General features: G+C 37.6%; 1 protein-coding gene across 6 annotated transcripts in view; it reads right to left on the bottom strand.

Moving 5' to 3' along the window:
* The window catches only part of si:ch211-63b16.4 (kinesin heavy chain), a 64,485-nt gene that overhangs the window by 13,672 nt on the left and 37,771 nt on the right, over positions 1 to 13,042 (bottom strand). For all 6 annotated transcript variants that reach the window (XR_008397041.1, XR_008397040.1, XR_008397039.1 and 3 more), the window contains 2 exons: positions 6,777 to 6,993; positions 5,210 to 5,320 (listed from right to left, as the gene is read on the bottom strand). The gene's annotated coding sequence lies outside the window, so the exon portion shown is untranslated. The remainder of the gene's footprint in view (positions 1 to 5,209; positions 5,321 to 6,776; positions 6,994 to 13,042) is intronic.

Below are 13,042 nucleotides of genomic sequence, written 5' to 3'. Positions count from 1 at the left end.
AAAATGCTTATGTACAATAGAAAATGTCTTTTTTTTATGTATATATAACCTAAATGTTCAACTAGAAGTTTGAGACTGGATGGGCCGAGATAGCCTCGCACAGCTCTGTGCCTCAGTGTGTTGGCGGTTTTGTTCAATGATCTTTGGATTACATTACATTTGGCCTGTATCTACTACTGTTTTGTTTTGCACTTAACTTGCTTTTAAGTTTGCTGTACATTTGTCTCAGATTCGTCTTACAGATCATAGTGATGCAGATACTTCACAAGAAGTGGAAAGGAGCCAGCAAGATAGTGATCAAAATGAGCAGGGAAAGAAAGAACATGGAAGCATATAAGATGATGGAAATGAACAAAAGGACAGAGATGAAGATGATGGAAGTGGACTAGAGGAAGGAGAGGAAGATGATGGAATTAGACATAAGGAGGGAGAAGAAGATGATGGAAGTGGACATGAGGAGGGAGAAGAAGATGATGGAAGTGGACATGAGGAGGGAGAGGAAGATGATGGAAGTGGACATGAGGAGGGAGAGGAAGATGATGGAAGTGGACATGAGGAGGGAGAGGAAGATTTTGGAAGTGGACATGAGGAGGGAGAGGAAGATTTTGGAAGTGGACATGAGGAGGGAGAGGAAGATGTTTAAAGTGGACATGAGGAGGGAGAGGAAGATGATGGAAATGAACAAAAGGACAGAGATGAAGATGATGGAAGTGGACTAGAGGAAGGAGAGGAAGATGATGGAATTAGACATAAGGAGGGAGAAGATGATGGAAGTGGACATGAGGAGGGAGAGGAAGATGATGGAAGTGGACATGAGGAGGGAGAAGAAGATGATGGAAGTGGACATGAGGAGGGAGAGGAAGATGTTTAAAGTGGACATGAGGAGGGAGAGGAAGATGTTTAAAGTGGACATGAGGAGGGAGAGGAAGATGATGGAAATGAACAAAAGGACAGAGATGAAGATGATGGAAGTGGACTAGAGGAAGGAGAGGAAGATGATGGAATTAGACATAAGGAGGGAGAAGAAGATGATGGAAGTGGACATGAGGAGGGAGAGGAAGATGATGGAAGTGGACATGAGGAGGGAGAAGAAGATGATGGAAGTGGACATGAGGAGGGAGAGGAAGATGATGGAAGCGGACATGAGGAGGGAGAGGAAGATGATGGAAGCGGACATGAGGAGGGAGAGGAAGATGATGGAAGCGGACATGAGGAGGGAGAGGAAGATGATGGAATTGGACAAGAACAGAGGACAGGAGAAGAGAGGAGCCAAGATGGAAATCAAGATTTAAACCAAATGAAGGTACTCTGTAATTACAGGTTATCTGTGCATGCTGCTGGTTTATGTCGACTGCAAACCATCTGTCTTAACAGAACAACACTGTCAGTGCGATTTCTTCTTGTGTTTCATATTGTGTTGTAGGTGTGAATGTGAGCAGTCTGGTCTTTTATTACGGAAACAACATGATGATGATCCTTTATACCCTGGTGCTCCCCTCACAAATGGACAGAGTCTGCACTTACTCGTGTCATATATATACTGAGGCACAACTTGACACGCGTAGCTCTTCAGGATCGTCTTACAATGTTCAATGAACATTTTCCTGGCTTGGCACCAGCAACCTCATATCTTTTTCATAAAGCCTCATATATTGTTCATAAAGTAACAACGTTCAGATATGGCCAATCCAGTGTCAAATCATAGAGCTGTCACCAAAAGATCGTCAAGGGAACATATGCATACCACGTTTACGTGTTGGTAACAGCCAGGCAAATATGATTTCATTTTTTACTGCTTTTGTGTCACAGCTCAAAGAACTGGAACAGGTTGGATTTCAATGGACGGACTCTAAAAACATTCGGATTCAGTTGCCCGCCCCCTCTTGAGAAATACAGAACTGTTCAATGTCAAATACGGGTGTGACTTCTGCCTCCACTATGGTGGTGGCCCATGTCTGGGAAGCCACCGAACCACCTTTAAGGACAGTGGACAGAGACAGATCATTTCCGACACGCTATGCTGGCAACACCTGCTAAACCAGTAATGCGTGTGAAAGGCCCCTCCTCTTTGAAGCAACCTGAGAGCTTCAACATGATCACTGGATCCGTTCCGGAGCACCAGCACAGTGTCTGCCTGGTGTCACTAAACAGATTACATCTCTGTGGCTAGAGAGTAAGCACCTTAATGAAGTCCGGTACCTGGGCTCCAAGATCAGTTACACAGACCAGGGATTTATGGCCATTAACCCACTTGTGGAGGTCACAATGGCACCAAGACCAATAAAGGACATAAAATTCTGGAAAGGCTCTGAATGGAGGTCATTTCTGTTGTTTTATGCTTTGCCTGTTTTGAATGGCATTTTGAAAAAGAAGTACTAGAGTCATCTTTTTTTAAAGATGATTTTTTATTAGATTTTGCAATGCACAGTCTTCTTCGAGATGCCTTCAAAGTGAGCCATGTGGATATGGCAGAACAAGCTCTTTGAAAGTTTGTGCATAGCTTTGAGAAACTTTATAATATTTCTTTCAGTGTGCATTTGTTAATACACTTGGCCGCAAGTGTGCACAACCGGGGGGGGACCACTGTGGGCAACATCCACATTTCCATTTGAATCATTTAATGGGATTTGGCTTAAGTTTTTCAATGGAACAACACATGTGCCAGCTCAAATAGTGAAGAGATTCCTTAGGTGGAGGGGTCTCTCTCTCTCTCAAAAAAAAAAAAAAGGCAGGGACTATAATGGCAAATGCTAATGACAACATAAGGAAATTATCTGGCAAACTCCAAAGGAGATCTGGCTTAACAAAGAAGTCAAAGGAGTTTCAGGATAATATGAGAGGTTTGGGCTGACACACATCTGTGCTGCAGAGGATAGCTACTGAACATTTCACAGGTTTATTTTATGACCGTTTCATCTGTATCAGTGTTGTTTATCATTCTTATCATAACACGACTCTTAAAAAGAGTAATATTTCTGTTGTACAGTTAAGTGATGGAACATTGTGTGAAATTATGACCCTCGTGGATGTCACTTCTGAAGATAGGGCCTTTTCTGTATCTACCACAAATACATTCTGTGTTTTAGTAAAAGAGCTTGCTAAGCGAGCGCACGGTGGCTTAGTGGTTAGCACGTTCGCCTACAGGGTCGGGGGTTCGATTCCCACCGTGGCCCTGTGTGTGCGGAGTCTGCATGTTCTCCCCGTGCTGCGGGGGTTTCCTCGGGTACTCTGGTTTCCTCCCCCAGTCCAAAGACATGCATGGAATGGTAGGTCCATTCGTTGAATGTATGAATGGGTGCAATGTATGAATGGGTGTGTGAGTGTGTATGTGAGTGTGCCCAGCGATGGATTGGAACTCTGTCCAGGGTTGTACCCCGCCTTGTGCCCGATGCTCCCTGGGATAGGCTCCAGGTTCCCCGTGACCCTGAAGAAAGGATAAGCGGTATAGAAGATGGATGGATGGAAGCTTGCTAAGAGTGGAGGAAAGGTTTGTAGTGATGTTCAGCTAAATAAATCCTCTACATTTATAAATGAAGTGTCTCACCCCAATAATGTATTTGCATCCTCAATCACTCACATGTAAAAGTGTAATAGTTTGGCCCAAGGACAAAATGTATGTCATTCCACTTACAAACAACGTGTCCTTTACCCACGATGTGCTGATAACAATTGTTTTAACTGTACATGTGTTCTCCAAGTTGTCGTTGTTTTTCACTAAGCCTGCTTTATTTCTCCCTAAAAATAATAATGAAATGTTAAAATATTTGAACACTGATTGTGATTCTAACGTGTTAACGCAGTGTGAGTGAACTTACTCTTTTTTTTGCGTGCAATATATCCACCGTTTATTTGTCTGTTATAGTGTGGTTGAACTTCCACTTGTGAAATAACAATCCAGTAACTGCCACTTCCTGTCCAGTACAACAGTCAGTTTCTCGCGTGTACCTATAGTTCTTAAGAGTGCGTATTTACTTGCTGTATTTAATAGTTTATGGTGGATTTGTGTGTACGATCCTACCATGATACTTCTCTGCCGGTATAACTAATTAAACATACTTACACTTAAAACACAATCACAAGTGGAACCATTTGTACATTCACGCATTAGTCAGACATTGTAATACTTTCTGAAAAGAAATGTCCAAGTAATGAAGTGCATTCCAAGCATGAATAAGTAAACTCAAAAACTGCACTCGAACTTAACTTCAAATATGCTACTACAACTTTTTAAAATAAACTTTCCGTGCATTGATACGATGATCATTTTGAGCATACGGTTTACAATATGTGTAAAATATTTAAAAACAAAAACAAAAACAAAAAACTTCAAATAAGTACACTTTAAAAATGAAGTAAAAATGACACAGAACTTTCACTTTATTTTAGAAAATAAGCGACATTACAATTATTTTAAAGTGTGTTAAAAGTTTTACTGTGAAAATAGTTAAAATATATATATATATTTTTTAAATATATATTTAAAGATGGTACAATTCCTTGTTAGTATATTTGCAATGTACTATTGAAAAAAGCTAATATATTTGAAATACAATAAAGTATATATTTTGTTCACCAGGGAGGGTATTAGGAATGTTTATTACGACTGAATCTCAATTTCTGGTGACCATGACAGAGCTGTATAAGAGTTCAACAAGTAAACCCACTCAAACGCTCGGCTTTTTCTCAGTTAACATGATAGTCACCATGTCTGCGTCTCAGAGGGGTTTTTTCATATGTGTGTTCACACGGTACGACTGTACTGTTCATGTGAGGTCATGATGTGTTCACAACTATTCAATTCAATTCAGTTTTATTTGTATAGCGCTTTTAACAATAGACGTTGTGTCAAAGCGGCTTTACAGAAACATATAAACACAGGATAGAGATTTTAAGCGTGGGAATTTATCCCTATTGAGCGAGCCGGTGGTGAGGAAAAACTCCCAAAGATGATATGAGGAAGAAACCTTGAGAGGAACCACTCAGTAGGGAACCCGTCCTCATCTGGGTAACGACGGATAGTGTGAAAGTAAAAGGAAGTTCATTATGTTATTTATATGAAGTCTGTCCACTACTACCGTACAGTAGTTTTCGCTACAGTATATCGAGCGATGCTATTTCATACAGACCCACGCAGAACTTTACAGTTTGTTAAGATCACTGAGTGGGTCAGTGTTAGGTTGGTGTTTGGGTCTAGTTTAGTTTAACTCACCACAGTGTATGCAGGACATCTCAGAGCTCATCTAACACTGATGATCTTGGTGTGTGTGTGTGTGCAGACAGAGCTGAGATTGTAGTATCTCCTCATTCCCTTCAGCATTTCCTATAGAGGTCCAAATGGGAGGAAATTAGAGTCGGTTAATGTGTTTCCACATTAACAAATAATTGAATAAGAAGGTAAGAAATGGCTGGGGCAGAGACAGTAGCAATCACTAGCTGTAGAAATGTTTACCATATATTATACTGCCAGTAAACAGCTGCTGAAGCCGCATCTGCATGCTTTATTAACATTTTTGTTTAAAGTTCAAAAATTCAAGTAATGGATTCAATGGGTTTGTTTACCTTAAAAGTGTATGACTTAATATCATTGTGGGGGAAAAAAAATCTAGAAAATGATGTTCTGAAACAGTCTAGTTAGACACTTGTAGCAGATAAACTTAGATTTGAGTTACAGTTGATGATTAATTACACTGTTAAAATGAAAGAAAGAAAGAAATCATAGATCAATGTATTTAAATTAAGGGCAGAATTTTCACTTAAGTGAAATATGTAAGTTCAACAAAAATATTAATAGGTAAATAGAAAGACTTACATTTACAAACTTAATTTATTGTAGTACAATGCACATTATATCAGTATGTAAAAGCTACCTATTTTACTTAAGTGGAAATTCTGCCCTTAATTTAAATACAGTATGTTGTTCCGATAAAATAAAAGGGTACGACAAATCTCGGCTTGAGATGAACAAGTCCTTAAATACAATGATGTAGGTATTAATGGAATATTTTGGATTATTTAATTGGCAGTAGAGATGGCACAATACCACTTTTTCTTTTCCGATACCGACACTGATAACGAAACCTATCAGACACTATACTGATATCGATACTCATCTTATATATTTTTCTTTAGAAACAGACAATCTTTAAAGCTTGAGTTTGTTTTTGTTTGTTTGTTTGTTTGTTTGTTTGTTTTTTAAAGGAAAGCACTTTGCTTAAAAAATGCTGGAATGATAACATAGCTAAAAACGTGACTTAGATAAAATTGCAGACTTAGATATATACACTGCCCTCCACAAATATTGGCACCCTTGGTAAAAAAAAAAAAAAAAAAAAAATTGTCGTTATTGTTTAAACTTTTGATCTTTTGTTCATAAAACTTACAAAAATGCTCTGCTCTCATGGATATCAAACAACTGCAAACAAAACACAGGTTTATATATATATAAAAAAAAAATAATAAAAAAGTTTCTTGAATATGTGTGCAACAATTATTGGCACCGCTATGAATTCATAGGAGAAAAATATATCTGAAGTATATTCTCATTGATATTTAAAAAAATTTTTACACTGCATACTCTATGTGAAGTTTTAACGCTAGCTTGTTTAGCTAACTTGCTAATTCATCAGGCAACCAAAACTTGCCGGTTGCTATATCAATTGTTTTCTTTTAAGTTATTTTTTCCTTCAACAATTTTAGTGTCTTTAGTTGCTGTCCTTAGGGTGTTTTACACACACACACACACACACACACACACACACACACACACACACACATACCTGCCATCAGAAAGACCCCCACTCATGGGAAGAGATTTGGATGTCTATCACTCCACGGTTAAGGCTCTGGGTTACTGATCAGAAGGTCGGGGGGTTCAAGTCCCAGCACTGCCAAGCTGCCACTGTTGGGCCCTTGAGCAAGGCCCTTAACCCTCTCTGCTCCAGGGGGCGCTGTATCATGGCTGACCCTGCACTCTGACCCCAGCTTCCTGGCATGCTGGGGTATGCAAAGAAGAAAGAATTTCACTGTGCTGTAATGTATCTGTGATCAAAAAAGGCTTCTTCTAAATAGTTTATATTATATAGCTACTAACTGATATTGCTAGATGTTGGTTACTTTAACACAAATTGTACTGGTATCAGGTTTAACAGACTCCGAGAACTAATATTTGTGTGTTTTTCAGCCTGCATTCCCTGTTGTTCTTCAGGACAGGAACTACACATAAATCTTGGTGTGGCGTATGAAGCTAACTGCGTTTTCATTCATTCATTTGTCTGGATTTTGTATTACAGATAATTGCTTCCCATATGCTTGCTTTTTTTTCTCCTTCTCCTCATTCAGTACCTTGTCAGGCCTCGCCCTCTACCCGGCTGCATCAGGTGACACAAACAGTGCTGAATAGGCAGCACTGTTCTGAAACACTACACCTGCACCCAGCAACGGCTCTGTGGGGACATGTACACGTTGATAGAACCTTCCGGACTAAACCACAAAGAAAAAACTGCGATTCTTTTCCTTTTGAAGCTACTCCTGTATGCTCTCCAAACATTATATTATCCCTACTTTTTATTTAGATTCATAGTAAAAAATACTTTCAGCATCAAATTCATGTTGGCTTGTATTTCTGAGCTGCAAACTAATGCATAAGCATTTGTCAAACTGTTTATCACTAACTGGGACTCCACATAAAGGAACTAATAACAGAATAAACTTTCACTTTCTACCAAATTTGTGACAGCTTTTTTTTTTTTATTACAATTTTTTTTTAAAGACATTGACACTGAAATCATGATCATGTGTCTGGGAGAAGTGCTGATATAATGTATCATCGTAAATAGGCTCATCTGAAAATAAATCACATGGCACCAAGATAACAAGAAAAAAAAGTAAGAGACAATGTTGCAAAATAAAGGTAAAAAAAACAAAACAAAAAACATTGTGTAAAAAATTAAATAATGAAAATGGAGTATAGAATTAGGAACACTGCAAAAGAAAATCAGGGACAGTGTAAAAAAAAAAAAGAGGCAGTGTAAAAAAAATCAGGGACAGTGTAAAAAAATAAGGGGCAGTGTAAAAAAATCAGGGAGAGTGTAAAATAAAGTCAGGGACTGTATAATAAATTAGGGACGGTGTATAAAAATTAGGGACATTGTAAAACAATCAGGGGCCGTGTAAAATAAATAAGGGGCAGTGTAAAAAAAAATGAGGGACAGTGTAAAAAAAAATAAGGGGCAGTGTAAAAGAAAGTCAAGGACAGTGTAAAATAAATGAGGGACAGTGTTAAAAAATCAGGGAGAGTGTAAAATCAACCAGGGACAACGTAAAAAAAAAAAAAAAAAAAGACAAAAAACAAATCATGGACATTGTAAATTTAATCAGGTACAATGTAAAAAAAAAAAAAAAAAATGAGGGGCAGTGTAAAATAATGACTGTGTTGTAAAGATAGAACTCAGGTGGTGTAAAGTAAGGACAGACTGAAGGCCTGGCTGTAAAATAATCAGTGTTGGGTAAGGTATTCAAAAACAGTAATCCACTAAAAATGACTAATTACTGCTGTCAAATTGTAATCTGATTACCTTACTGATTGCTGCATGTAAAAAGTCATCAACTTTCAAGTTACTTTCAAAACCTATCAAGCCTACAAAAACAAAGTGAAACTCATAGTTCTTTCTGTAATTCTGCCGCGCGTTCTCCGGCGATTCACTAAAGCGCATGCTCAATGCTCGTTAACTCAGTGGATTTCAAAGTGGGGGCCGCCTCAACAATTTGGTGTGAAAAATAAATTCTCACTCTCAGACAACCACACACACACACACACACACACACACACACACACACACACACACACAATCAATTCCTAATGTATTGTAATGTAAAGATGTAAGATGTAGTTATTAATAAAAAGGGGGGATATATTCAGAAGTCTGTATTTTTAATGTGTTTTAAAGACATCTTGCAAAAGGGGGGCCTCGGTGAAATGTTAATGCCATTTGCGAGGCCTTGCCCTGGAAAAGTTTGTGAACCCCTGCATTAACTGATGCGGCCGCCGCGCAAAAACGTGATTTCTTGTAACAAAATGCATTTTTACTTAATATTGTTTTCTTAACAATAAATGTGTAACGTAAGTAACGTAATTTTTTGACATCTGTAACTGTAATAAAACGATATACATTTAAAATGTAATGCGTTACGTTACCGCGTTTGTAACAGATATGAGAAAAACAGGAAATAAAATTGATCGTTTTTTTTATTTGTGTGTTTTTTTTTTAATGGCATGTGTTGCGCTGTAAAATTGATTCATTTCGCTAAAATCCTTCGCGGTTATTTAATAGTTTGCTGTTCTTGGTGTTGGGAGTACTTTATTTGTGTTATAGCGCTCTTTGCTGATTGGTAGCGGAAGAGATGCAGACTGGAAAGCAAAACATGACACTAGAGAACTTGCTGGGGAAAACATCTGGGTAAATGCACCGCCCCCTAATGAACTATTTAAAAAGTATTGGTATAAGTGAGAGAATTTAGTAATCTATAGTACGAATAACTGGTATATAGCTATTTATCTCTTTATTTTCTTTTATTTATGCAGTATTGTTTTGGCATTGTTATTATTAGTGTTTTTTTCTATTTAATTGTAGTATTATTATTAAAATTATTACCTTTTTCATGATTGCTGTGGGCGCTTGTGTGTTCCTTTCCTTCATAGAATGTTTTTTTGTTTTTTTTTGTTATGCGCCAAGTGATAAATGTGCAGCAATATAATCATTATTTGTGTTCATATGTATTAAGTTAAAAAGCTGATTGTTATTAATAATATAATTGTATGTCATAGAACACAATGTAATGACGTTTGTTATTTGTATCCTCTTGTATTTTATTAACATGTTTTGAGTTAGTCTCACGTTGATAGTGAGTCGGCGTCGAGTTTGACCGCGAGAGGTGTTTCGAAGATAAATCCTGTATGACGACGTTTTGCTCTCTTTGAACACCGAATAGATGTCGAGCTTGTCTGCGGGACGAATGAACCTGAGTTCAACAAGATACGCCGGTGTCCGGTGTCTATTGTGCACCGGAACACAACGCGTCATCAGAAAAAGTCATTAAATTAGACTACCACGTTACTTTGTAACGCGTTACACCCATGAATTTTGAAGCCTATATCTTCCTAAACTCGCTAAAAACTCTCTCTCAATTCAATTCAACACGCTTTATCGGCATGGCCGTATACGTGTATCGCCAAAGCAAAGCAGTAAAGAGAAGAACTGTTTTTAATGCACATCTGTGGTTTTGTGGTATTGGTTATAACACTGAGTATAGAAACATGGAGATGGGAGACTTTAAACAGCATTTCAACATGGGGGATTTTGTTCAGGGGATTTTTGGAGTGTCTCTCTCTCTCTCACACACACACACACACACACACAAGTACACTAGTTCCAGTCTCATTTTCAAATCATTAAAACTACAAGATGTATAATTTTGGTAGAAAAAGGTCATGTAAAGCTCATTAATATTGATGGCAAGCAAATCATTTTCATAGTATAGTGGCATTCTACTGTATTTAGTCTGGTAGTATGCAATTTGGGACACAGTCCTCATGGTGATTGCTCAGTATTACAGAAATGTTATGAGAATAAAATCATTTAATTACGCACATGAATGTGACGATCATAGTTACTGATTACCAGGCACATACGACGCCAGTACCTCAGCGTGCCTGTGCTCGTTTTGGACTACAGCACATAAATAGACAGACATACTTTACTTGATCCCTGATGAGAAAAATAGGATGAGGAGATACCTTATGTATCAAATTTCCTGCCAATTTATTGTCCCGTGACAACTGTTTTTTATGTTCATCAACAAAAACAAGAAGACATACACACTGTACTTAATTTCAGTCATTTTGAAGATAATGGGGCAGTGGAGGCTCAGTGGTTAAAGACTCTGGGTTACTGATCAGAAGGTCGGGAGTTCAAGCCCCAGCTCTGCCAAGCTACCACTGTTGGGCCCTTGGGCAAGGCCCTTAACCCTCAAGTACTCAGTTGTATAAATGAGATAAATGTAAGTCGCTCTGGATAAGGGCGTCTGCCAAATGCCATAAATGTAGATTTATAATAACATTTTCATTTTCTTCGAAATACAGCCTGTTACATATACATTCATTCAAATTCCATACAACCATAAGATTGCTGCATTTACACACACAAAAAAACAAAAACAAAAGAAAATAAACCCCACTCAGAACGAGAATGCTCTTCCTGTTTTAGCAAATGCTAATCCATTCATAATTGACTATTATAATCCCTAATGAATCCAAAATTAAACAAATATATCCTGAAGAGTATATCAATTCTACAAGGTCGGAACCCGAACTGTCCACAAAGATTAGTCCGCTAATCCACTTCTTCATGTTAAATCCAAGTCCTTAATATAACCAATGAAAGGGCTCCGTATGTTCTCAAATACTTACTGTTTAGCCTTTAATATGCAAGTTATCCTTTCTAATGGAAGGCTTGACAACATCTGTTATTGATTGAGTAGTACACTTTATGATAACGCGTATATTACCTAATATGTGAGGCCATGAGTAAGCACTGCTGTAAAAACAACGAACGAGGGCGGTTTAAAGACAGATTATGGAGTTCTGTAAAGACAGTGTGAGTGTGGAAGCATGTAGGCGTCTGTAAACAGCTTGGATGGAGTGACGTCAGACTGAACCTCTGTATAATAACGTCTACGTTTTGAACAAGAATTATGACTCGTATCCGTTCCTGATTTAGGTGTAAAAGTGAAACTAAAGGTGAGAAACTTTCTTTATGATTATGGGGACGTTTACTTTGAAAACTTTCCGTTGCAGGGGAGGAACCTGCGGTGTTTGGTTTGGAGAGGCCACCAGCTCTCCAGCAGACTCTGTAATTCCCTACAAATGCAACACATCCGCCATCTTTCACCACATCCTGTGATTACTTCTGTTATTTGTGGGGGTGTATGCTTCTTCTAATTACTCACCCAAACCACCATACATCACAGCGTGGGTGAATTCCCCAACCCGATTAGTTAGAAGGTGTGCGTTATTGTTTTTTAACAGCACACTTCTGGTTTATATTAACGCGCTCTTTCGAATACGATATACCTTGTTTCTATATTAACAGCTCATTCACAGGCACTTGTGCAGTATAGTGAACATTGCGTAATCGGGGAATAATAATAAACAAATATGTAAAAAAAAAAAAAAAAAATTTTTTTAATTTTTTTTTTAAATGTTGTAAAAGCACCTAATCGTTGAATTTTTTTGTTAGGAGATCTTCATGTACCAAGAACTATCTTGTCTCTCAGGCATTCCATAGCATCAAATGTAACTATAAACAGTTAAAAAGAGCAATATGTTTTTCATTAATGAGGCACAGATTACTTGACTTTCTTAACAGTCAGCTATGTGTCTTATGAAGTGAAAACACTGTATTTACTGTAAAAAACAGAATTAAGCACAAATTACGTAATCATACAGTCATACAGGTCAACCCTAAAGCACATGACTCTCAGCAGGCTCTGTAGTCACTTCTGCTTTTCTTTCACGTGTTTTTCAGAAGAAAAGGGGGAAAAAAAGATACTGCAAGTCTCCCTGCAGTTTGTTGTAACTTGATCAGCCAACCAGGCAATGACAACCCCCCTTAAAAATGAACAAATGAACTCGGTGGAATAAAAAATGATTGGGACAAAATTAGCATTTTGTACTAGCACAGTAGCGCAGAGTGACACTTTATTCATTTTTTTTTTTTAAATGAAGAAAATAAATCTTGAAAATAGATGAATTTATAAAAACAAGTATAACATTATTAGGGATATTCTTGGCCTATTGTAACCTATTTTTATTTAAATGAGCAAAATTATCTGCCAATAGAATGACAGTTCTAAGCTTAGAATTGTCATTCTATTGGCAGATAATTTTGCTCATTTAAATAAAACATATACTTAATAAAATAAAATATATTGTGTGTGTGTGTGTATATATATATATATATAGGGTTGCAGGGAACCTGGGGCCTAT

Source organism: Ictalurus punctatus, chromosome 9 (assembly GCF_001660625.3).
Source record: "Ictalurus punctatus breed USDA103 chromosome 9, Coco_2.0, whole genome shotgun sequence".
Taxonomy (NCBI): domain Eukaryota; kingdom Metazoa; phylum Chordata; class Actinopteri; order Siluriformes; family Ictaluridae; genus Ictalurus; species Ictalurus punctatus.
Note: the sequence above shows the minus strand (reverse complement) of the source record. Positions and strands in the feature narration are given on the sequence as shown.